The sequence below is a fragment of the Globicephala melas genome, chromosome 1 (assembly GCF_963455315.2).
Source record: "Globicephala melas chromosome 1, mGloMel1.2, whole genome shotgun sequence".
NCBI lineage: Eukaryota > Metazoa > Chordata > Mammalia > Artiodactyla > Delphinidae > Globicephala > Globicephala melas.
In genome coordinates, this window is record NC_083314.1 from 18,985,292 (window position 1) to 19,012,740 (window position 27,449).

Consider the following 27,449-nt stretch of genomic DNA (forward strand, 5'->3'; position numbering starts at 1 on the left):
GGGTTTATAAGACTGAGGGAAACACACACACACACACACACACACACACACACACACACCCCAAACTCATATTCTAATTTCCTGGAACATTTCTGGGCAGATAAATCTTGTAAACAAATTGGATGAATAATTATCAGAGCTTTTGCTACTTTCATCAAGAAAACAGAAGGATAGAACAGAAACTGTGTGAGGTGGCAAACCACACATATATTCTGCTATTTTATAAAACACTGGCAAGTCTGTTAAGGCAGGTGAATTCCAGAGCACCCAGTGAGGCTGTTCTGAATGGAGGGTGCGCTATGGAAAGAGTACCATAGACAACTGAACGTGGTCCACAGCAGGACCCAGCTTTTAGCACAGAGGGAAGGGGAAGGGGGCTGATGCAGAAACTGGACAGAGCTCCAAACCAGAACTTCTTTTAGAGATATGAAAATTTCCTGAAGTCTGGGTTTGGTTAATTGATTACAATCTCTTTTCAGAGACCTATCAGGACCAAACTAGTGAGTTGCAGACATAAATCTGAATTCCAGAGTCTCCGACTAACCCAACTCATAAATGAATTCCTAAATGCTGACTGAGCCAGAAGACCCAGCTTTGGAAAACCACTTGGCAGGAATCATTAGTTTCAAAATGAGATGAACTGCTCTATTTAGCCCTCATTCAAAACTTTACAGAAATGCCAGATTTCCATAAACACAGGTTTCCTTGAATTTCCAGGGCTTTGATTAACTGGTAGATGAGGGTGTCTCACAAATACAGATTTGTATGCAATATTCAGCTTGGACAAGATTGAAAGCTGGAAGCCAACACCAAGTATTCCCTCTTCTTTCTAAGATGTTAACTCTTCCCTTGTTTTTCAGAAAGCTCTTTTTGTTACGAGGAGTTTGGAGAATTAAAACAGTCTATGGCTTAGAAAGTGGCTATAGATCATATTCTTGTCATTTATGTCACCATTCATTAAGCTTTTCATGACTGATCGACAGCCTACTGCTTTATAGTGTGGTTTTAATGCCCCAGAGGAAAAAGAGAATTAAAAAATTCACTGCTGTCTCTGCTGAAAAAGCCATAAAGTTGTGGCTTCTACTAAGTAAAGAGATTGCTTGCAAAGAGATATTTTCATGTTTTAATGTGTTTTCATTTTTCCTCTTATGACTGTTTTTCTCCATTGATACTGGCACATTAGGCAGAGTACCTAAAATTGGTGCAACGTACATTCACAAGGTTAAAAATTTGGGTGGCTGCTTTTTTTGGCTTTTATATTCAAGTCAATAAAAACAAAATAAATTTGGAGGGTAAATAGCCAATTTTCTGTATTCTGTGTTCTGTTTCATTCCAAAGGAGTGAGTTTGGAGCCCAACACTGACCTGAGTTATGACATGGATTCCACTGCCTTTGTGGGCTTTTCCCATATTTCTTTCAATTCCTGTTATTTGTCCACAGGGTTTTAAACATCAGAGATTATGCAAGAAGCAAGTATTAGTTAAGCTAGTTAGGCTGCCTCAACCAGGTTGAATCTTTTGTTTTCAGTGGAAGGACTTAAAAGGTACCCAGTGACCAGATTTATGAAGTCCAAGTTGAGTCTTAATTTAAAACAGGGTAAAAACACCCACAGATATCAACAAGTTCAGCTTCAGTTTTAACCTATTTCTGGGTAGTAGAAACTCACATGCTTGTCTAAAGGAATTGAATCTTACATGTGATTTTCCAGAAGTTCAGCATCCAGTTATAGAAGGGAATATAGACGCCAACCTAGAAAAGGCATCCATAAGACAGAGTTTTGCTCCAGGCAACAGGATGGATGACATGAGCATTCCTGAAATCAGAACATGTGATGTTGCCCAATGAAAAGGAAGTCCCTATAGTAGTTTTTCTTTCTTTTTTTTTTTTTTCAGTACGCGGGCCTCTCACTGCTGTGGCCTCTCCCGTTGCGGAGCACAGGCTCCGGACGCGCAGGCTCAGCGGCCATGGCTCACGGGCCCAGCCGCTCTGCGGCATGTGGGATCTTCCCGGACTGGGGCACGTACCCGCGTCCCCTGCACTAGCAGGCGGACTCTCAACCACTGAGCCACCAGGGAAGCCCAGTAGTTTTTTTGAATAAGACAGTTTCAATATTTTCATCTGAGATTTGTCACGATAATAACCCTTTTACTCAGCTTTCGGTGAAGGCTTTGCCTGCAGTACCTGGTAGCAGCCTAGAGATGACACTATGGTGAGGTTTGCAGATTGATACCTGTTGTCCTTATCATTTATCTCCTGCCCTTCATCCTTCTCTTCCTCATCAAAATTATCACCATCACCATGACAATCACCCTTAGTGACTAATTGAGTGATTGGCCAGGGCAAAACACAATTTAGCCACTTTCACTATTTTCTTCTTCTCATCCTTCTCCTTTTTTTTTTTTTTTCTCTTTCAAGGACCAAAAATCAAGAAGATAAGATTTCAGAAACAGTCCCTATAGAATCCCACACAAATGTGTATATTTGAGGAGCTTGGCTCCAATGGAATAGGCAGATACAGAACTAATTGGCAGGTACTCCCGAATCTGACCACCTTATGAGACTTCTGGGATTCGTCCTTGGAGCCTCCTACTATACAGTGCAAAGGTCCTGAGAAATTCCATTTCTTCATAGGACAGAATAAGATGCCCCAGAACTTAGGGTTTTGTGTAAGGGAAGAACAAGTATGGGGATCCTGGGCAGTAAAGTAAGGGAGTAGAGTAAAGGAGTGTGAATAAAAGAAGGCAGCAGAGTCAACTCAACGATAAGTCTGATTTCCATTTCACACTATGGGCAGGACTCATTTGATTATAGAAACAAGAGGCTTTGCCAACATCGATCTTGGGTTGTGTGTACTGTTAGTGCACAGGGGTTGAGTTGCTACATGGGTGTACTTTCTCTCACTTGGTAATTTTTCTATGGAGTCTGGGATGCCTCCAAAGTTCCATGTTCTCTTTCTCTTGGAGTGCCTTGTCACCTGCTGCCTCTTGGCTCCTTGAGGATGGCCACCTGCCACTATGACTGCTCTTGGAATCTTCCATGAAGGAACTGTGCACCTGTACTTAAAGTGGTTCTTTTCTACCTTCACTTATTCAAAATTCTTTTTTTTATTTTTCATTTTTTGTTGCAGGTTTTTTGTGTTCTAGGCAGTGTACTGGGCACCAGGAGTACAATGGAATTTGCAGTCTGCAGAAGAGGCTGACATTAATCAAGTCATCCTAAAGAAATGTAAATTGCAAGTGAGGCAAATTCTGTGACAGTAAACTACCTGGCAGGGCACATCACCATGCATTTGGCCTGCTCAGGAAGGGCTGGGATGTGACAGCAGTACTGAGTCTGGAGTTTGAGCAGGAATTAACTAGATGAAGAAGGGAACGAAGAAAGTTCTGGTTACGGAACCAGGTTGTGCAAAACTATGTGCTCTCTCAGCCAAAACCATACTGTGGTCTGTGTGTGGAGGTGCAGTAGGGGTGGAGAGAGTTACCCCAAAGCAAAGGCACATCTTTGTTTTACTTCTTCCATGTCCCCAGGGAGTAAATCTCCATCCTTCCTTCAGACAAACAACATGTACACACCCCCTCCCCCACCAGCCCTCACGTATGTCATTTCAGTCTATGGAAAAGCGGACCACGCAGTTGAGTTTGCCTTTGGGGGCACCATCATGTTAGCCTACAGTGACCTCTTTCAGAAATGATACCTTCCTGCCCTGTAGAACCTATGAAATTCTATCTTCTTATAATTCCTTGACTTTTAGATCTGACCTATTTTATTGTTTTTTTTCATTCTGCATTCAGTTCCTTTAAAATTCTGATTTCCCACTTCAGAACACATGTCATGCATACTTGAGTAACCTTCCTGCCACTTTGATCCATAGCCCTGGACCCCTTTGTCCCTGGGAGTTGTTCTGAAAATAGCACCCCACCTGGGTCATCTCCAGTGAGACCTGGGCACCCATCTCTTTGTATGGTGACCCTCAAATCATACTGCTATGAAGAGCAGCTGTCTTGTCAACTACTTTTCTCTTTTGGGAACGCACCATCCGTCATGCGGGATCTTAGTTCTCCAACCTGGGATTGAATCCGTGCCCCCTGCGGTGGAAGCGTGGAGTCTTAACCACTGGCTCGCCAGGGAAGTCTCTGTCAATTACTTTTTTACTTTGTTGTTGTTCTGGTTTTTAAAATAGCACATACTAGCTTTGGAAAGTTGAAAATATGGAAGAAACAGAAATAAATTAAAAAACACCCATATATGCAGAAATGAACAGTACAAATATTTTTGTGTATTTTCTCCTAGTATATGAATATATATTATATATTCATATTAACATACATAGTATATATTTTTATCCTGTAGTTTTGATTTAACGTATGTAATAAGCATTTCACATGTCAGTTAAATTATTGGTAAACATTATTTTTAACTGCCATTATAGTTTACCTAATGCATCCCTTGTTTGTCGCTTGGGTGCAATAAACATTTTTGTGTTTAAATCCTTGTACCGGTTTTGCTTGATTTCCCTAAAATAGAGTCCAAGAAGAGGAATTATTTGCTTGTTTCCTTATTCATTATTTACTGCTTTCTTCTTTCATATTAATGTTCTTGGGGCTGGTGATTCAAAACATAAATAAAATATAATCCCTGTCTTCAAGGAGATTCAGGCTTGTGCTAGATTAAAGTATAGGCACATTTTAAAGTTCTTGATACATATTTTCAAATTGCTTTCCAGAAAGTTGTATCCACTTGACTTCTACTATAGGAAAATGTCTGTTCTAAGGTATTTTTCTAGTATCTTTTCCTTTTGAGAACTTGCTCTCCCTCACACCTGTGATTCACGTGGGGTGGCCATTACACGTGGCCATCTCTATCAGGAAGGACATCAATTACAGTACTTGTTCCCTGGCTTCTCAAAACAGAAAACAACAACAACACAGCAATTCATCCTGGGTCAGTATATTACGCAGGCTGGGCCATCACAGTTGTTTTGTTTTGTTTTTAGGGGAGTTTCTCTTTTTTCCTTCAAAATTGTGAGGTATGAAGAGGACCAGGTATACCAGAGCCACAGTTGATCACATTTCCTAGCACATGGAGACAACCAGCCTGAGAATGGATCCACAACAGGGGAGAGCAGAGCTGAGGGAAGGAGTGGAAAGAGCTGAACCCTGATTACTAGGTGGGACCACTGGGGTCCACCAATGACTAAAACTAGCTGGCATTACTCCTATATTTCTCTCTTATATGAGCCAAAAAAATAATTTCTTTTTCTTCCTTCTCACCTCCCTGTCTTTTTCTTCCTTCCTTCCTTCCTTTCTTTCTTTCTTTCTTTCTTTCTTTCTTTTTTTTTTTTTGTTAAATTGGTTAGAATTGAGTTTCTGATGCTTGTAGAGACTCTTTAGTGTATATTCACACTCCCTGGTATCACCTTAGAAAGTGTTATTGACATAAAGAAATTCCTTTTTGGAAAAGAAAATTGTATATCTTTGTTTGAAATTTGTACACATACATTTATGCTTGATACTGAGTCTGAGAATTTTTTTTTCTCATTTGCAAATCATGTGAATCATTGTTTCAGTTCTTTGTTTTAAACACTTTGCATAAGTTTATTTTATACTAAAGATACACAGGCTACATGTTTGTGGATTATTTGTTTATCTTATGAATTTTTACTTAGGGCAATTTGCTTTTTTTGTAAAATTTAATTTATTTTTTAATAAAAATTTAAATTTTTGGTAAAATTTGAATTATTTTTCTTTATAAGTTTTCCCCCTGTTTTTAAATTTAGAATTCCCTTCCTTATAGAACTTTTTTGTGTGTTTTCACTTATAAACATTCAAACTTATTTTTGTGTGTAATTTGAAGTTGATTTTTTTCTGCCTTATTGGCTATTTATTTTGTACACCATTGTCTAATAATCTGTTAATTTCCCATTGACTCATAATGCCTTGGAAAAAATTATATGTTATGTTCTTATAAACACAAGGATATATGATAAGTTTTGCTTGGGGGTCGCTTATGATGTTTCATCTATATTTAAGGTCATTTCTAAGTCTATATATACAAAAGGATTTGGGTTCTATGCTATGTGTTTATTTCAGTCACACGTAGACAGGTAGCTACTATGTCACTAGCATCACTTTTGATTATACAGGAGAGCAAGTTATAATACATTTCTTAATTATTTATTGTATGGAATTACATATTGATAACTACCATCTATTGAGCCATCCCATGTCCTAGGCACTCTGCTATATTTAATTCTTTTCACAACTCTATGTGGTAGAAATTATTTCTTCATAGAAATGAGTTTATTATTATTTTTATATTGTTGTTTAAATATTTTCAAAATTTTCAGTTTTAATTTCTATATGGTAAATATTGATAGATAAAACTCACATAAACAAAAGGTCTTTGGGGATAGTTAATAACTTTTAAAAGCATAAAAAGATCCTGAGATTTTAAAAGATTGGGAAATGCTGATCTATCTCAAAGTAGGCTTTAAATAATTATTAAGTACTAATATTATTAAATTTTGAATTTTTATTTAGTTATAATTGGTATACAATAAACTGCATTTTGAGTGTATAATTTGATGAGTTTGACATATGAATACTCCCATGAAACCATTACCATAATTAAGATAATAAACATATCCATTACTCCCAGGTGCTTTGTAATTCATCCCTTCCTCCCTAGAGTTCCTGGATCCAGCAGACACACTGGTCTGCTTTCTGTCAATATAGAGTAGTTGGTATTTTCTAGAGTTTTATTTAAATGGAATCATATAGCATGCACTCTTTTGTAACTGGATTTATTCAACTCAGCATAATTATTTTAAGATGTATCCATCTATATTTTTGTGTATATCAAGAGTTCACTTTTATTGCTGTGTAGTACTGCATTGTATGGATGTACCACTACCTATTTATCCATTCAGCTGTTGATAGACATTTTGGTTGTTTCCAGTTTTGGGCTATTACAAACAAAACTAATATGAACATTCATGTACAAGTCTTTGTGTGGTTATCTCTTTTTAACTTCTCTTAGATAAATGTTTAGGACTAGAATGTCTGGGTTATGAATGTTTAACTGTTTAATAAACTGCCAAAATGTTTTCCAAAGTGATTGTACAATTTTTCATTTTCTAAATTCCTATCGGCAGTGTATGAAAGTTTCAGTTCCTCCACATACTTGCTAACACTTGGTATGGTGAATTAAAAAAGAATTTTAGTGGATGTGTAGCAGTGTCTCATTGTGATTTTAATTTACATTTTCATATGTTTATTATCCATTTATATATCTTCCTTGGTGTAGTATCTGTTCAAATCTTTTGCCCATTAAAAACGTTGGGTTTTTGCATTTTTATTTTTGAGTTATAAGTGTTCTTTATACAGTCTAGATACCAGTCCTTAATTAGATATAAGATTCACAAATCTTGTCTCCCAGTCTGTAGCTTGCTTTATATTTTCATAACAGTGTCTTTTAAAGAACAATAGTTTTTAATTTTTAGGAAATCCAACTTGTTATTTATGTTATAAATTATAAATATATATTATAAATTACTGATATCACCATATTACAGATGGTGTCTTTTATGCTTATTTTAGAAACCTTTGCCAAATCTAAGGTCACCAAGCTTTTCTCATTTGTTTTCTTCTGGAAATTTTATAGTTTGGACTTTTACATTTAGTTCTATGACTCAGTTTGAGTTAATTTTTACAATGGTGTGCCCATAGACTCTCTATTTGATCTATTTGCTGCTGCAGATATCATCCTGTCTTGATTACTATAGATTTATATCTAGTCTTAAAATAAGGTAGTATAAGTATTCCAACTTTGTTCCTTTTGTTTCAAAACTTTTTAGTTATTCTAGGTCCTTTAACTTTCCATACAAATTTTAGAATCAGCTTGTCAATTTGTACACAATGGCCTGTTGGGATTTTGATTGTGATTATGGTGGATCTAGTTATTAATTTGGAAAAATTTACATCTTAAAATTATTTTCTTGATTGTTAGTATTTGCCTGTGAATATTCTTTTATTATCTTGTAGGTACTGTAGTGATTGATGTTCCCTGTTTCTAATGCTGGTAGTTTATATTTTCTCACTTTTCCCCTAGATGTTTATCAAATTTGTTTATCTTCTCAAGGAACCAGCTTTGATTTAATGAATTTTAATATCATTTTCCTGCTTTCTACTTCATTGATTTCTGCTCTTTTATTATTATTTTTTGTATTTGCTCTTCTTTTCCTTGTCCCTTAAGGTGGACATTAAGATCACTGATTTGAGACCAGTCTTCTTTTCTAATATAAGCATTTAAAGCTATACATTTTCCTTTAACTATTATTGTAGTTATTCCCTCACAAATAAGATATGTCTTGTTTTCATTTTTATTCCATTCAAAACACTTTCTAATTTTCTGTTGATTCTTCCTTTGACCATTGGGTTATATAAAAGTGTATTGTTTAGTTTTTAAATACTGGGAGATTTTTCAAAGATATTTCTGTTACTCATATTTAATTTCATTCCATTATGGTCAGAGAACATACTTTGTGTGATTTGAATATTTTTAAGTTTATTGAGACTTGTCTTATGGCTTAGAATATGGTTGATCTTGATAAATGTTCTGGGTGCTTTTGGAAAGAACGTATTTTGCTGATGTTGGATAATGTTCCACAAATGTCAATTAGATAAAGTTGTTTGATAATGTTGTCTTTCTTACTCATTTTTTTTCTATCATTTATTGAGAGAGGTGTTAAATTATCTGACTGTATTTGTGAATTCATTTATTTCTCTTTTTGCTTCTCTGGGTTTCTGCTTCATATATTTTGAATCTCTATTACTAGCTGCATGAACATTTAAGACTGACATGTACTTTTGATAAATTGACTGCTTTCTTACTATGAAATAACCCTCTTTATCTTTTATAATATTTCTTACCAGAAATCTACTTTGTCTGATATTGATGTAGGCATTTCCATTTTCTTTAATACTAGAATGATGGATCTCTTTCTATCCTTTTACTTTTAACCTATCTGCATCTTTATGTTTAATATCTGTGTCTTTGTTTAATTTCATTTCTTGTAGTTAGCAAGTAGTTCGGCTTTCTTTTTTGTTTTGCATCTGTTTGTTTATTTTCCAATCTGATAACCTCTGACTTTTCATTGTTGTGTTTAGATCATTTATATTTAATGTGATTATTGATATGATTGCTGTTTATTTTCTATTTGTCTCATGAACTTCTCCCTCCCTTTTCCTCTTTTTTGCCTTATTTTGGATTTGTTGCACATTTTTTATGATTCCATTTCATCTTCTCTATTGGCTTTTACATTATGCCTTCGAAAAATACTTTTGGTGGTTACTTTGTAGTTTGTTATATGTATCTTTAGCTATTAATAGTTTACCTTCAGGTGATATTATACTATATTACATAAAGTATAAGAATTTCATAAAAGTATTCTTCCATTTCTCTCTTTTTTACCTTAGTATTATCATTGTCACACATTTTACTTCATAGGCTATAAGCTCAATAATACATTTTTAAATGATTTTTGTTTTAAATAGCTAATTTAAAAAGTGGTTTTCGGGGGGTTGGGATGAATTGGGAGCTTGGAGTTGCCATGTATATGCTACCATGTGTAAAACAGATAGCTAGTGGGAAACTGCTGTATAGCACAGTGAGCTCAGCTCAGCGCTCTGTGATGACCTAGATGGGTGGGATGGAGTGGGGAGGGAGGTCCAAGAGGGAGGGGATATATGTATACATATAGCTGATTCACTTCATTGTACAGCAGAAACTAACATAACATTGTAAAACAACTATACCACAATTTAAAAAAAAGTGGTTTAGAAAATAACAAAGAATCATTTATATTTAAACATATATTTTGCATTTCTGGTGTTCTCCATTCCTTTGTATACATTCAGAGTTCTGGCTGCTATCCTTCTGTTTCTGCCTGAAGGACTTTCTTTCACGTTTCTTGTAATATAGTATTCAGGTGATGAATTTCTAGAGATTTTTTAAGTCTAATAAAGTCTATTTTGTGTTTATTTTTGAAAGACATTTTTTCTAAGTATAGAATTTTAGGTTTATAGAGGCCCCAACCCTCCAGCATTTTAAACCTGTTGCTTTATTATCTTTTCTCCTCAGTATGTAATGTGTCTTTTTCTATGATTTAAAAAAATATTTTCACTTTATTATTCATTTTAAAGAATTTGATTATGACATATGTTGGCATAATTATTCTTCATTTCTCTTCTGCTGAGCATTTTCTGAATTCCTTAGCTCTCTGTGTTTATAATTGCATCAAATTTGGAAAAGTTTTAGTTATTATTTCTTCAGATTTTTTTTCTTTATTCTTTTCTCTTTTTCTTGAGACTCTGATTGTACATATATTTGGTGGTTTCATGTTGTCCTACCTCTCACTGATAGTTTGTTCATTTTCTTCTCCAGTGTATGATCTGCTGTTAATTCCATCCAGTATATTTTCCACCTAGAATGTTGTATTTTTCATTTTAGAACTTCATTGTGGAGCTTTTAAAATATCTTCCAGAGCGATCTTTCCACAGTTATGTTCCATAACCTTCCTAAATATCCTCATAAAAGTTTTCCATAACTATCCTTATCAGGCTGCTGCTTTCCTCTACCATTTTAAACATATGGAGTTTTTTTTATAATAACTGTTTTCATCTAGTGATTCCTTTATCTGTGCCCTTTCTCGGTCTGTTTCTACTGACTATTTTCCTCACTATGGATTTTATTTCCCTGTTTTTCTGCATGCCTGGCAATTTTTTAATGGATGCCAGACTTGTGAACCTTACATTGTTGGGTACTAAATTTCTTTCTTTTTTGTTTTTGTTTTTTTTTTTTTTGTATCCCTTTAAATATTTTTGAGTTTTGTACTGGGATCTGCTTAAGTTATGTGGAAATAGTTTGTGGCTTGCCTTGAAGCTTTGTTAGTTGGATCCAGAACAGATTTCAGCCCATGGCTAAGTTGGACCCACTTCTGACTCAATACTCTTCTGAGGACCCTCATATGCCTCATATGTTCTGAGGTCTACATTCGATTGCTAGGGCTACCATAACAAAATAGCACAGACTGAGTCACTTAAACAACAGAAATTAATTTTCTTGCAGTTCTGGAGGTTGGAAGTCCAAGATCAAAGTATCAGCAGGGTTGGGTTCCTCTGATCTCTCTCTCCCCTTGGCTTGCAGATGGCTGCCTTCTTGCTGTGTCCTCACGTGGTTTTTCCCTTGTGCATGTACATCCATAGTGTCTTGTTGTGTGTCCATATTTCCTCTTTTATTTTTTTTCTTTTTGGCCATGTCGCGGCTTGTGGGATCTTAGTTCCATGACTAGCGCTCGAAACTGTGCCCTCAGCAGTGAAAGCATGGACTCCTAACCACTGGACAGCCAGAGAATTCTGAAATTTCCTCTTCTTATAAGGACACCAGTCATACTGGATTAGAGCCCACCCCAAACGCCTCAGTTTAACTTAATCAGCTCTATCCCAAATGCAGTCACACTTAAGGTAGTTGGGGTTAGGATTTAAGTATATGAATTTTGGAGGGGGCACAGTTTATCCCATAGCAAACACTGCATACAACACATCTGAATTGACAGATTGACATGTTAAACTAGCCGGTGGAAACACTATCTATTCCTAGCTTTGTGTGAGCTCTGGGGCTTCTTCTGCCTGTTCTTTCCCTGGTCTTGGTAGTTTCTTCATAAATTTCTATAGATCCATCCTCAGCCAAAGACTCAAGGGAATCTACAGATGTCCAGGGTTCTCTTTCTCTGAGCAATGTTTTCTCTTTCTTTGTTTGGTACTCTTCTCTGTGAATTCCAGCCCTTTTGGACTCCTCTAACTTGGAAGTTTGTCTTCTCAACTCAGGGCACCACCAGGCTCTGTTTGGCTCTTCCCTCCCTGCACTACACCTTGGAAACTCTTTACAGGCAATAATCTGGAGCATCTGTAGGGCTCACCTTGTTCGTTTCCCTTCTTCCAGGGATCACTATTCTGTACTGCCTATTGTCTGAAGACAACTATTTCATGCATCTTTCCACTTATTTAATTGTTTAAGTTGGGAAGATCGCTCTAGTTTGCTACTCTCTTATACCAGATTTGGAAGTCAGCAAAACTATTTTTATTATTATACTATTAGTATGCATACATGTAATAATATATCTGCTTATACTTTGCAAACCTTTACTGAGATCTTGCTCTGTCCTAGACTCTATAGTAGCCATTGCAAACAGTTAATAAGATATCTTACCTGCCCTGAAGAGATTGCCAGTATAGTGACAAAAGGCAAATTTATACACAGATATTTACAAACCTAAGCTCTGATAGATTTTTTAATGGTCACTGATTCTTATCCCAGTACACATGCCTCTTTGCAATGCAGCTTTGCCACTTTTCTCCACCCTTAAATCTGACTAGAATTCTGAAGTGGAAACGATATCGTGTGAGTTTTGCAGCCTGAGCCTCAAGAGACCTTGCAGCTTCTACTTTCACCCTCTTGGGATGCTATTCTGAGACCTCCAAGTAAGGACAGCAGGGGGCCTAAATGGAGGATTGAGGTCACACAGAGGAGAACCAAGATCCCCCAGTCAACAACCATTGGCATTCAACTGGCTAGCACAGCAGGCTTTCCAGTTGAATGCAGCTTCAGGAGTCAGCTTAGAGGAGATTAGCAAAATGATATCCCAACCAACTCACAGAATCATGAAAAAAAAAAAATTTTTCTTGAGCTGCTAAATTTTGGAGAGGTTTGTTACACAGAAAAGTATAACTGAAACAAAAGTGATGAGTTACTTCTTCCCAGAAATTCCTACAATTGCTCCAGTTTTAGGAATAGTTGCTGTCTGTGATATTTGACGCATGTGTTTTTCAAGCCATTCATCTGACGCTCAATGCACTTTACTTTCTATTGCTATGCACTGCATAATCTTTCTGTTGTGTGTCCTTGACTAAATCAGAAGCTCTTTAAGGACAGAACAGTTTTCTTAATTGCATTCCCAATGCTTTGGTAGGAATGATAGTTCAAAAAAATATTTGATGATATTGATAAAAATATTTTTAAAAAATTGCATTTCAATAAGCTTAGGAATTACCCTGGGTAACTTGGTTTCAACAGATCCTATAAATACTTAAAGAATATCCTATGAAGTGTTAAGCACTGTGCTTTCAGAAACTTTATGGCTGTTGTTATTAGCATAATTATTATTATTGAAGTGATCGCCATAACTCTATAAGTTAGTATCCTCATTTTATAGTTATAGTGTCTGAGCCTCAGAGAAGCGAAAGCCTTATTCAAGCATGTACAATTCACGAGTGGCAGAGCTGAGATGAAAGCTCAGGTATCTTAACTCCAAGAAGAGAGCTTTTTCAGTACTTGCTCAGAAATAGGCAGGTGAGAAGATTTAAGAGCTGTGCCTGGGGCAGCCAGTTGGGATGAGCGCACCACAGGGCCCCTTCCTTCGGTGGGGCCCCTTCCTTCGGTGGCCTTGGTGGGAAGTGTTTCAGAAGAAATGTGAATTAGCATAGGGTTGCCCAAGAGTGGAGGGTGTGGAAACACATCGCATTCAGGCAGCAGGTCCTCCCCCGTAACTCCCAGCCTACCTTCCCCAGAAGGAGATGAGTTAGGCTGAAATTACCCTTATTTCTGAGGAGTTGACTTGTTTTCTTACTGAGCGCCCATGGCCTAGGCTCGGCCAGTAGCAACATTGGGTCACCCAGTGGAATGCTTTCTAGCCAAATCAGTGAGATCGTTTTCGGGTAAAAATGATTTTTTTAAAATTGAAGTATAATTGATTTACAATTTTGTGTTAGTTTCAGGTGTATAGCACAGTGATCCAGATATATAGAGACATGAAATATATATCTCATGTTCTTTACCCATTCTTCTGTCGATGGACATTTAGGTTGCTTCCATGTCTTGACTATTGTAAATGGTGCTGCTATGAACATTGGGGTGAATGTATCTTTTTGAATTATAGTTTTCTCCATATATATGCCCAGGAGTAGGATTGCAGGATCATATGGTAGCTCTTTCTTTAGTTTTTTAAGGAACCTCCGTACTGTTCTCCATAGTGGCTGCACCAATTTACATCTCCACCAACAGTGTAGGAGGGTTCCCTTTTCTCCACACCCTCTCCAGCATTTATTATTTATAAACTTTTTGATGATGGCCATTCAAACTGGAATGAGGTGATACCTCATTGTAGTTTTGATTTGCATTTCTCTAATAATTAGCGATGTCAAACATCTTTTCATATGCCTGTTGACCACCTGTACGTCTTCTTTGGAGAAATGTCTATTTAGATCTTCTGCCCATTTTTTTAACTCGCTCCTTATGATGTAATGTTTTGGGTGCTCTTGATGCCATTGCACTCTGAATATGAAGCTTCTGAGACCTTCTGAGGAAAAAGCAATTTGGATCAACCCCATGACCATATGGCCATGAGGAGAATCCAACATCAAAATGACAGAAAAAAATATATGGACTACTTTCCCTAATGGTTTTTCCTTTAGAAAAAATCCAGGATCCTTCATGGTACATATGGAAATAAGCCTAAGAGAAAAATTGGAAAAAATGGGGGAGGGGGAGTGGTTACGGTTTTCAGCAGCATGAAAAATTTAGTTGCTAGGATGCTGAAAAACTTATTTAATCAATGAATGATGATGATGAAATAATAATGTTAATTATAACTAATGTATATTAAAAACTAAGTCTGTGACAGGTTCTAGGGGTTCTATGTGAAATCCTGTGTTTAATAGTAGAGAAATTTAAAACAAATGGATGTGTCTTTGCTCATGAAATTTGCAACCTAGTAGAAGGACAAAGACTTTAAGCAAATAAGCACACAAAATAAATATATAATTACAAATAATGATAAGAGCTGTGAAGGAAGAACTGGGTGCTATGATAAAGAAAATAATGAGGAATGTGAAAATTGGATTGGGGGTCAGGAAGGCAAGAGATCTGATATGAACCTTGGAGCTGAGGAAACTAGACCCAATGGAAAGAGTCTAAGTTTGTGGTGGGCACAGGAAAAGAAAAAGATATTGAATGCAGGGAGATAACATTCTGCTGTGGCTCTCAAATGGGTAGTTAGGGAGCTTCCAGCTCTGGAAGGATTACAAAAAGTGAGAAAACTGTTTACTTATGTGAAATCAAACAGCTAGAAATGATTTCCCCATGTCCCTCTAGAGCTGGGATTCCACAGCCCTGATTGACCTCTATCCAGGATGAGTAGAATTAGGGGCAGGTAAAAAATCATTGAGTAGGAGTGGGCTGCCACAATTATCCCCAACATGGCCTTACACAAGACTATGCCGTGACTTGAATGACAAAATTCATATTTTCTGTGAAATAAGCTTAAATTCCCAAACATCTGAAAAATACGTCCTCCAGGAACCATTTTATGAACCACCAAAGAGAACTCCAACCAGCCCCAGAGACCACAAATCGGCTGGTTCTCCAGTGAGTCACTAACCTCCAGGCTCACTGTCTCCCTAGAAGGAAAGAGGACAGCCACTGCAAACTGCTTCCTGAGAACCTAATCATGAACGATCCTGCAAAAAGTGTCACTCTGTTTCTGGCAGAGTTCATGCTCTTTGGCATTGGAGTGGAAGATCCGCGTGGGGCAGGCTGGTGGCAGTCTGGAGTGACTCTCAGTGGGAACTGGCCCAGCCTATAATTATATCATGAGTCAAGCTCTCTCCAGGGATGTAAGATGACCAGAGGAAAATGAAATAACATTACATCCCACATGAATAGAAGCCCTGGTGGAGAAAGCTGACTCCTGAGAAAGAATACTCAGGCTAAGAAGTTTCCCAGCACTTAAATATCTTATGATTTGTCCCTGTGCCCCTTCTCTTAAAAATGAAGGAATGTATGGGCACAAGGTATGCCTCTGCCTTAAACCCGGAGGTGCGAGTGATCAAACAATCCACTTGGATAGATAACCTTGATAACAAAAAATGTCATTTAGCTGGAAAGCTTCTTGTCTCATATAGTTCCAACAGAGCACTGTTTATTCAGGAAGACATTATACTGACAAATGTTGTGGTGGGAATTAAAAAATATTTTTCTCCTCGCTAAACCACTTCCAAAGGTATATTTTTATGGATCCAGGAATAGCAGCCTGTTTGTCTTGCTTGTGTTGGTTTTCCCTCTTGTTTCTTTTTGGTCAGCATCCAAAGAATTAACCTATTTGCAGAGTGGCGATGTAGTAGCTGAAGCCAAATTGGTATGAACGGTGCTTGCTCTCCTCCAAGGGCTCTGCCTGCTTCCCAGATGATATAATTAGACAGGCGACTTTTGATCAGTTCACCGAAGAAAAACAGTTACGGGGCAGCCTGGGTTATGTGGTTAGAGACATCAAAATAAGAGTGACACCCTTTTAAGATGACTTTCAAATAAGGTTATTTTAGACAGAAACTGCAGAAACAAGGAAATGCTCTGGGTGGGAAAGAATAAATTGATTTTTTATATTTACCTGTCCTCATTCATTAGCAATGGTCACGAAGGAAACAAGAAGTCAGGTGAAATTTGTGGCAGAATTTGGGAGATCAGTGAAAGTGCCTCAAGGAGAGCACAGGGCAAGGCGGAGGCTGTCCTAACAGTCTTGGGGACATTAGTCAACATAAGCATTTAGAATTCAGTTTTGATCTGTTCAACGTTTAATGCTCACTTTGAACGTTAAAGTTATTTACTTGGGGCTGAAGTGCTGAAGTAGAGAGAGGAGAAGTATTGGAAAGAGACTGTGAATTTTGGTTTCATATTTACCCCTGGGAGGTGGCTCTTCTTACTGGGAACTTTTCCTTCAATTAGAAGTGGGTCGTAGGATTAAAGGGAACACACTTACACATCCTCATCCTCAGAAACAAAGATGGAGGCGATTTGGCATTCATCTCTCTCCTGTGTTAATATCCCTGAAATGATGGTACCAAAGCAGTCAGTCAAAATTTACTGGTTGCCCACTTGATATTTATGTGTTTACTCTGAGGGGGAACTAGAGCCCTGTAGGGGCTGAAAATGAAGGGTCTACAGAAAAAGCCTGGTCAACGTACAGTGTTCTATTCCTTAATGAAAGAACTTTGGGGGAGTATGAACAGTTCCCCGGCTCCCTCCCTCACTCCCTATCCAAACCATGGGAAAGCTCCTCTGTGATGGTAGGAGTGTTTAGAATGTGTACCTAACTGGTCTAAATGGATCATCAAATGGGGTGCCGTGTTCCCATCCCTCTGTCATGGACCATAATGGTTTTAATTTAATTCTAACCCTTAGAGATCCGGTTCTTTGAATATTGCAGGAATTTCTTAGTTTTCAAAGTTGTCTATTACCATATTTCTTCTAAGACAATATTTTTCCTTTCATTTCACATTTCTGAATTGAGATGCATCTTGAAATCGATTGATATGTATGTTTAACCTGGAAGTGTTTTCATCCCACTTATACAGTTATGGAATGAATGAAACGGATTTAAGGCTGAAGAAGTAAAGTGTAATGTAAATAGGTCTCTGAAATAAAGGACCCTAAGGTGTATTATGCACCGAACTGTGTCTTCCCAAAATTCTATGTTAAACTCCTAACCTCCAGTACTTCACAGTGTGACTGTGCTTGAAAATAGAGTCTTTAAAGAGGTAAATTAAGGTCATTAGGGTGGGCACTAATCCAGTATGACTGGTTGGTTTCCTTATAAGAAGAGGAGATTAGGACACATAAACACACAGAAGGAAAACCATGTAAAGACACAGGGAGAAGATGGTCATCTACAAGCCAAAAAGAGGGGCCATCAGAAGAAATCACTCCTGTTGACACTTTGATCTTCCACTTCTAGCCTCCAGAACTGTGAGCAAAAAGACTGTGGCTGTTTAAGCCACCCAGTCTTTCGTACTGTGTTGTGGTAGTCCTGGCAAACTAATACAAGGTTATCAGTTAAAGGCTAGAGCAAAGAGAGCATGATAGGCAGTAAGGCCACTGGGAAGAGACTTACAGGACCAGGAGGACGCAGAGGAAGAAGGAAAGAGGATTTTAGAAATTCTTTAACTGAATGTCAAAGAATAGCCATTTCCCAGATGTCAGATCCTTCTACAAAGTTCCAGCTCTATATAAAGTGACCGTGGAGTACAGTACCTGGACAATTATCCTTCGTTTTGTCATTTTTCTTTTTCATCAAAAATCAGCCCTCTCAAGAGGTGTCCTCCATCTCCAGAACTTCGTTCTGACTGGCCAGTTTTCTCCTTCCCTTTTCACTTCATTGTGGCTTGTTTCTATATAAAGTCAAAATAACAGGTCAGTTCTGTCAAATCAGTTGGGAAAATAGATCACTCAGATTGGTTGGTAACATCCAGGCATAATCGGAGACACTGTCCTGAAAAGAGCCTTTTTTTTCCGTTCCCCCTTTCCAAGCTTTTTTTCCCCTGAAGATTATCTTTTAAATATTGTCAAAGCATTATTTATAAGATCTCTGCAAAATAGCTTTAGATGCTCTTGGTGGAGGAGATGTAGTAGGGAATCAAATTAGATTGGGTCACAAGGGAAAGTGTCTCTAAGAAATATGAATGGGACCTGGGGGAAATGAAAATTGAAGAGAAACCAGACTTGAGTTGCAAATTCTCTGTTTTGCCAAGTTGGACTTGTATTATGTCATCATATGTAATTTCAAGGAATGGGCAAAACTTTTGGATAAAAGAAAAAGTGATCTGACTTGTTTCCCAAACCATAAATTGAACCAGAAAGAGAGAATTTTCTTGGATACAAAATAAATGTTCCTGATATCTTGTCCCCCCATTATTCATTCTCATGAGCTTTTAATTCTAAATGAGATGCAAAATGCTAGAATTACATAACGATTTCTAGGTTATGCATAACTTTCTCACACCTTGGTATTCATCTTATCATATTACATTCAACTAAAGTTTGAATTATTAATCTTATTAATAGTTGCAATATATATACCATATGTCTGTGTCTTTTCTTCTTGCTTATAGTTACATTTTAAATTTTTCTGCACTTCCGAAAGGGCATAGCATAGTGCTGAGTACTTTGTAGATGTATGAGTTTGCTATTGCTGTGTAGCAAACCAACTTGAAACTTAGTATTTTCAAACAACAAAAATTATTTAGCTAATGATTCTGGGGATCAGCAATATAGGCTGGGCTGTCTTGATAGTACGGATTATCTGTGCCAGGTGCGGCTGATCGAAGCTGGGGTTCATTCATGCCTCTGCAGTGAATAGTTTAGATAGCTGAGGACTGCGTGATAGCTGAGGTGCCTCAGCTCTCCTTCAGGTGGGCCCTTAACCAGAGGGGTAGCCTGGCCTTATTCCCATGGTATCTGGGTTCCAAGTTCAGAAAGCAGACAAGCTTCAGTGTACAAGCCCTTGTTATGACTCTGCTTGCATCACGTCTACTAATGTCCTATGGGCCAAAAGAAGTCACATGGCTAAGCCCAGAGTCAGTGTAAGAGGACACGGCCAAAAGCATGGACACAGGAAGGATGAACAAATTGGGACTGTTACTGCAGTCAGGGCACAAAAGTAGGCATTTAAATAGTTGTTTGATTAGGAGAGTCCTGATTTTTTCTACTTTCCTAATTCATTATGCAGACAAATACAGTAACTCTTGCCATTATTCAAATGATTCCTTTTTTTTTTTTTGAGAGAGCAATAAATAATAGAAAACGTGCTATGGATTAAATGTTTGGGTCCCTATCCCCCCCCTGCCCCTCCCCGCCCCCCCATTTCATATGTTGAAACCTTGTGTCCCAGTGAGGCTGTCTTTGGAGATGGGTTCTCTAAGGAAGTAACTAAGATGAACAAAGGGTGGAGCCTTTTTCTGCTAGAATCCCTATCTTTATAAACAGAGAGGCCGGAGCATGCATTCACATAGCACAAAGGCAGCCATCTCTAGGCCAAGAAGAGGGCTCTCTGTAGAAACCAAATTTGCTACCACCTTGATCATGGATTTCTAGCCTCCAGACTACGAGAGAAAAAAAAGTCTATTCTTTAAGTCACCCAGTGGGTGGTATTTTGTTATGGCAGCTCAAGCAGATCAACACAAAACCATAGAAGAAAAAACTTGCTTTCCTTAGATTTTGAACTAAATATGACAAATATGAGAACACAATTTTGGGGGGAGTGATACAGTCAAATCAACCAACCAACAAATGAATAACACTGAAGCCACCTGTACTCTGTTATACACAAGTAACAATTATCAAACTTACACAATGTTGTATGTCAATTATATCTCAATAAAGCTGGGAAAAAAGTAACAGTGAGTATACACTAAGCATTTAACCATTTATCTGGCACTTTGCTCACATTACCATCTTTAATCTTCTTAACAAGCCTGCAATAATTATTATTCTTACCATTTTACAAATGAGGAAACTTAGTTTTAGAAAAGTTATTTGTCCCAAATAACACAGCCAATAAGTGGTAGCATGGGCACCCTCATCATGGTCTATCTGTCCCCAGGGCCACTCAATGTTCACTGCTCATTCTGCACATTGTCACCCCCAGAGGTACTGGAAACAGAGAGGCAGGATCAGAGCATTTCTACTTGAGAGCTTCCTGCTTTTCTTACCTAACCCCCTTCTTCTCCTTTCTATTCCACCTTCTTTAGATACACAAATTCATTATATTTTTGCCTCCAGGACTGGTGCCTGGTCTAGTTGACAAGGAGTTTGACAGTGCAGAGTATGTTTGATCAGGCAGGAAGTTAAATGTTCTTTTTTTTTTTTTTTAAACCAGGGATAAAGACCCTTATCAACAAATCCAGTAGAAAATGACAAGGAGGCACTGCTGAAAAATGTCTTGCCTACATCTAGGTGTTTTTATCTATATGGAAGACATTTAGGAGGGCCAATGCAGAAGAGGAAACTTTGACTCAGGGTGTATACAGTATACCAAGTAGCATTTCTGAGAGTAGATGGCCATTAGTTGACAAAGGGTATCTAGGTTTATCTAGGCAGGGGGATGGATATTAGGGCCTTTAAGGACCTTACATATGATATTACCAGTTGCCTGAGACATTCAACTCAGTCCTTTACATTCTTCTATGAATCTAAACCAATGTGAATTCTCTGATTTCTTGGGTAAAGGGTACAGAATAGGAGGAAAATTACATTATTAAAACAAACACCCCAAACACTTGACACTATGTGGAAAAGAACCCTCTATTATGCAAATTATCAGGGTCTTTGTCTCTTCTGTACGTACTTATTTGAAGAAAGTTTGGATTAAGAGGATGTGGGAAATCTAAAAGGACACATCATTGTTTACTCTTTAGCGGAAAGAGTCCAGAGCAATTACCAAAGCCACCAGGGCAATTAGAGACCCTGAGGGAACTCTGGTAAGGTTTTTTGGCTTTAGTAGAAAGTGACTGGAAAAAATGAGTCCAGCATGGCTAGTCCAGGAAATCTCAGATCACTTTGCCTTTGGGTACCTCACATCTGTGTACAAAACAATGGTGTCTCAGAGTCTGTCCTGGTGTAGCCTAGGAACTGTATTATTTAGGGGGAGCATCCTGGGGATGGAACACCAGTTTGAAAGATACGTAGCAGGAAGAAGAAAGGCTAACCTGACTTTTGGCATTGTAAATCCCAAGTTGTTGTCTACAGCCTATGGAAGTCATGGTAACTGGGCATCTGGCTTAGTGGGCTCCTTAGAGCCTGAGGCTAATGTATTCGGTGGCACTGGCTAGAGTCCTGTTAAATTCATTTTCCTTCTCACAAGGAATCATTCCCTTCAGGGGTTCAAGACAGCCATGCTGTGAGTATGTGTCCATGTCACTGGGCAAGAGTGTGATTGGTCAGCAAAAGCCAGAGTCACGGCTGTCGGGTGAGCTCAACTGGAATGTCTCTGGTGGGGGCAGGTGGGTTAGACTGAATTACCACATATTCAGAAGAGAATTGAAAGCAAAAGAAACCCAGTCATTGCTTGATGAATTCAACAGCTGTGGATAATCAATTAGGATAATTCAGGTTCGGACTTTCTTCCTCACTAGTTGATCATTCTCATGAATAGCTTAGATAATGACCCCCTTTGACTTAATTTTTTTCTAAGTGTGGGCATACCTCGTCTTATTGTGCTTCCCAGATATTGAGGGTTTTTTTGTTTGTTTGTTTTGTTTTGTTTTACAAATTAAAAGTTTGTGGCAATCCTGCATGGAGTAAGTCTAATGGTGCCATTTTTCCAACAGCATTTGCACATTTTGTGTCTCTGTGTCACATTTTTAAAATTCTAGCAATATTTCAGTATTCAAATAATAAATTTTTCATTATTATATTTGTTATGGTTGTCTGTGATCAGTGATCTTTGATGTTACTTCTATGGCCCACTGAAGGCTCAGGTGATGGCTAGCATTTTTAACAATAAAATATTTTTAAGTTAAGGTCTGTACATTGTTTTTCTAGACATAATGCTATTGCACCGTTAATAGACAATGGTGTAGTATAAACACAACTTTTATACACACTGGGAAACCAAAAGAAATTCATGTGACTCACTTGACTGCAATATTTGCTTTATGGCTGTGGTCTAGAACCAAACCTGCAATATCTCTGAGGTCTGCCCTATAGTCATTAGGCTGATCTAAAGGTATCAAGTCAACTAAAGAGTCAGGTAGTTAATTTATCATCTGAATTTGATTTCTATAAACAAGTAGTTTCAGTAAGCCCAAATACAAAACCCATTCTTTATATTATTCGTGTTACTGTTCTTTTATAAGTAGACTATGGTTTAGAAGAGTTTCAGATTTATAGAAAAATTATAAAAATAGTACAGAGACCTACCATAAACACCATACCCAATTTCCCCCATTATTGACATCTAACAATCTGTTTCATTTGTTACAGTTAGTGAATGAATATTGATAGATTACCATTAACTAAAACCCTTAGTGTATTCAGATTTCCTCTGATTTAATTAATGTCCATTTACTGCCCAGGACACCACATTGTGTTCAGGTGTCATGTCTCCTTAGGCTCCTCTTGGCAGTGAGAGTTCCTCAGACTTTCCTTGTGTTTGATGACCTTGACAGCTTTGAGGAGTACCTGTCAGGTGTTTTGCAGAATGTCCCTATATAACAATTTGTCTTATGTTTTCTTTCATGATTAGACTGGGGATTTATGTCGTTGATTATCTGGCTGAGGTGATGTTTGTCAGGTTTCTCCATTGCAAATTATTCTTTTTTCCCTCTTTCCCATACTGTACTCTTTGGAAGGAAGTCCCCAGGCCCAGCCCACAGGTGAGAAGTCAGGATTTATCCTCTCCCTCCCTGAGGGTGAAGTATCCACATAAATTGTTTGGAATTCTTCATGGGAGATTTGTCTCTTTTCCCTTATTTATTTACTTCCTTATCTAATCCTTTATTCATATTAGTATGAACTCATGGATATTCATTTTCCACTTTGGGTTATAATCCAACACTACGTCATTTACCCTGTTCCTTAAATTATTCTGTCTTTGGATACTACACACCCCCGATCGATTTTTTTTGGAGCACTTCTTTACCTCTGGTACTACAAAATGCTTCAGGACCATCTTCTGTATTTCCTGCCCCAGTCTTACAATGAACCATTTCTTCAAGGAGCACTGGTTCCTTTTATTGCAGAATGATAATAGAAACCAGGATATGGGAACTGGGTGTATTCCTTGCTATTGGAATGTCTTTGCTTCTAGGCTCTCTCACAGAGTAAGGAAGTAGATATATATGAATAGTAACCCATGTGTAGACACACACCTATAAATATTTCTATATGTAACCCCTTTATTTATATTAAGCTAAACGTGAGCACACACTGATGTTTCCAGTTCTAATCATCACAACTTAGATTATTCTAGCCTCTCTTACTTATCCATAAAATCCCACTCCAACAGTGAGATACTTGGTTCCCACCATCAATCACTCATTTTCTTAATTGTTCAGTTCCAGTATACATGGATGGGAGTATCAGATTTGTAGATTTATAGCCCCATGAAAAACAACTTCATTTAGTAGAGTTCAGTGATTATATGCAGTTCCTTTTGTCTCTAGTAATATGGACTCAAATCATTCCAAAGTTGCTAGGTCAGCACCATTTTCCCCATCCTCTACAGTGGGGTTGTGTCATACATTTGTAATTCAATTTCTCTTATCACAGTCTACAGTCCTTTCTAAGATCTCCTAAATGTTTTTTTAAAAAAAACTTGCCTACCTTAAGGTTTACTCTTTGTGCTATGAAGTTCTATATGTTTTGGCAAATGACAATGTCATATGTCTACCATCACAGTATCACACAGTTTTTAATAGTTTCATTGCCTTAAAAAACCTGGGTTTCACCTATTCAGCTCTCTTCCCTCCCCTCCAAATTGCTTGCAACCACCGCAGTTTTCACTGTATATAATTTTGCCTTTTCTAAAATGTTATATAAGTGGAATCGTGTGGTGTGTAGCTTTTTCAGATTGCCTTCTTGTAATTAGCAATTTAAATTTAAGGTTCATCCATGTCTTTTCATAGCTTAATTTCACAGAATAACATTCCATTTTATGAATATACCACAGTTTGCCCATTTATCTGTTGAAGGGTATCTTGTTTCCTTCCAATCTGGGGTGATTGTGAAGCTGCTATAAACATTCACGTGCACATTTTTGTGTGAACATAAGTTTGCCAATCAATTGGGTAAATACCTTGGAACTTGGTTGCTGGATCATTTGATAAGACCATGTTTAGTCTTGTAAGAAATTGCCAAACTGTCTTCCAAAGTGGCTGTATTGTTCTGGTAACAAATGAGAGTTCCTGTTGCTCCACATTTTGCCAGCACCTGATATTGTCAGTCTTTTAGATTTTAACCATTTTAATGTGCATAGTGATAGCTCTTGTTGTTTTAATTTGCAATTCTCCAGTTACAAATGATGTTGAGCACCTTTTTGTATATATTTTGCCATTTGCGTATCTTCTTTCGTCATATATTGGATCTTTGCCATTTTGAAATTGTTTTGTTCTGTTTTCCTATTTTTTTTAGTTTTAAGAGTTTGTGTGTGTGTGTGTGTGTGTGTATTTATTTTAGATACAAGACCTTTATCAAGTATGTGTGCTACAAAACTTTTCTCCAAGTCTGTGGTTGTCTTTTCATTACTTTCTAGAAATTTTACAATTTTGAATTTTAGATTTAGGTTTTTGATCCATTTGGAGTTAATTTCTGTGGACAGTATAGGGTCTGTGTCTAGATGATAATTTTTTTTCTGTGGACAGTATAGGGTCTGTGTCTAGATGATAATTTTTTTTTTTTTTTTGCATATGGATGTCGATTTGTTCCAGCTCCACTTATTGAAAATATTATACTTTCTCTACTGAATTTCTTTACTTTTTTTTTGTCAAAGATCAATTGACTGTATTTGTTTGGGTATATTTCTGTGCTTTCTATCCTCTTTCATTGATATCAGTATCTCACCTTTTGTTAATACCATACTGTCTTGATTACTATGGCTTTATAATATGCTTTTCTTCTTCAGTATTTTGTTGATTTTTCTGGCTTTTTGCCTTTTTATGTAAGCTCTAGACTCTGTCAATATCTACAAAATAACTTCCTGGGATTTTGACTGACATTGTGCTGAATTAATACATCAACCTGTGAAGAATTGACAACTTAAAAATATTGCATTTTGCAATCCATAAACATGGAATTTCTCTATTTAGCTCTCCTTTTATTATTTTAACCAGTTTTATAGTTTTCTGAATAGACCTTTTACATATTTTGCTAGATTTATACTTAAGTATTCCATATATTTGGTGCCATTATAAATAGTATTATGTTTTTAATTTCAACTTTCAAATGTTTATTGCTGATATACAGGAAAGCAGTTGAATTTTGAATATTAACCTTATATACTTTAACCTTGGTATAATTGTTTATTAGTTTCTCACCATTATATATGATGCTAGCTGTAGATTTTTTTGTAAATATTCTTCATAAAGTCTAGGAAGTTTCTGTCTATTACTAGTTTGCTGAGAGTTTTTATCATGAACCGGTGTTGAATTTTTGAAATGCTTTTTCTGCATCAATTGATATGGTCACATGATTTTTTCTTTAGCCTGTTGATGTAGAGATTACATTAGTTAATTTTGAATGTTGAATAATCATTGTATATCAGGGATAAATTCCACTTAGTTGTGGTGTATAATTCTTTTTACACATTGTTGGATTCAGTTTGCTAATATTTTATTGAGGATTTTTTATTTTTATTGTCATGAGAGATATTGGTGTGTAGTTTTCTTGTAATGTCTTTTTCTGGTTTTTATATTAGGGTGATACTTGCGTCAAAGAATGAATTAGGAAGTGTTCTTTCTGCTTCTTTTTTCTGGAAGAGATTGCACCTAGGTTATTTGTGAACATAGACTTGTTCATAGTGTTCCTTTATTATCATTTTAATGTCATGCACATATTCTTCATTTTTTTCTTCTCTTTTTCTACCTTCTCTGGTTTTGACTGACATTTGATATGATTCTATTTTTTTCCCTCTCTTCGCATATTGGTTTCACTTTTTAAAATTTTATGGTTCCCCTAGGGTTTGCAACATACATTTTACAACTAACCTAAGTCCATATGCTGCTTCATCTGTAGTGCAAGTACCATAAAACAATGGTAATTTTAATTCCTCTTCTTGTCCATGTCCCTTAAACTTTACTTTAAATCATTTCACTTATCCATATGCTACAATTAACCAATACATTGTTACTATTACTTTAAACCTATATCTTTTATATCAATTAAGAATAAGAAAAATAAAAGGTTTTATTTTACCTTTATTTACTTCTCTCTCATGCTCTTTCTTTATGTAAATGTTTCTGACTTACGTTATTTTTCTTCTCCCTAAAAAAACGTCTTTTAACATTTCTTGCAGAGTCCACTGCTGGCTTTGAATTCCCTATATTTTTGTTTATCTAAGAAAGTTGTTATATTTCCTTCACTTCTGAAGGATAATTTCATTGAATATAGAATTCTAGGTTAGTGGTTTTTGTTTTTCAACACTTAAATATCTCACTTCACTCTCTTTTTCCTTGCCTGGTTTCTGATGAGAAGTTCACTGCAATTCTTATTCTTGTTCCTCTGTAGATAAGATGTTTTTATTTCCTCTGGTTTATTTTAAGACTTTCTCTTTGTCTCTGGAATTTTGCAATTTGAATGTAATATGTCTATGTGCAGACTTTTTTTTTTTTTTTCTGTATTTTTCCTGATTGTTGTTCTCTGAGCCTCCTGGGTTAATTTTGGAAAATTCTTTGTCATTATTACCTCAAATGTTTTCTTTTGTGTTTTCTCTTTCTTCTCCTTCTGGTATTCCAGTTACACAAACGCTATCTCTTTCAAAATTGTCCCACAATTCTTTGATGTTCTCTTCTTCTTCTCTTCCTCCTCCTCCTCCTCCTCCTCTTTCCCTTCCCCGCTTCTTCTTCTCCTTC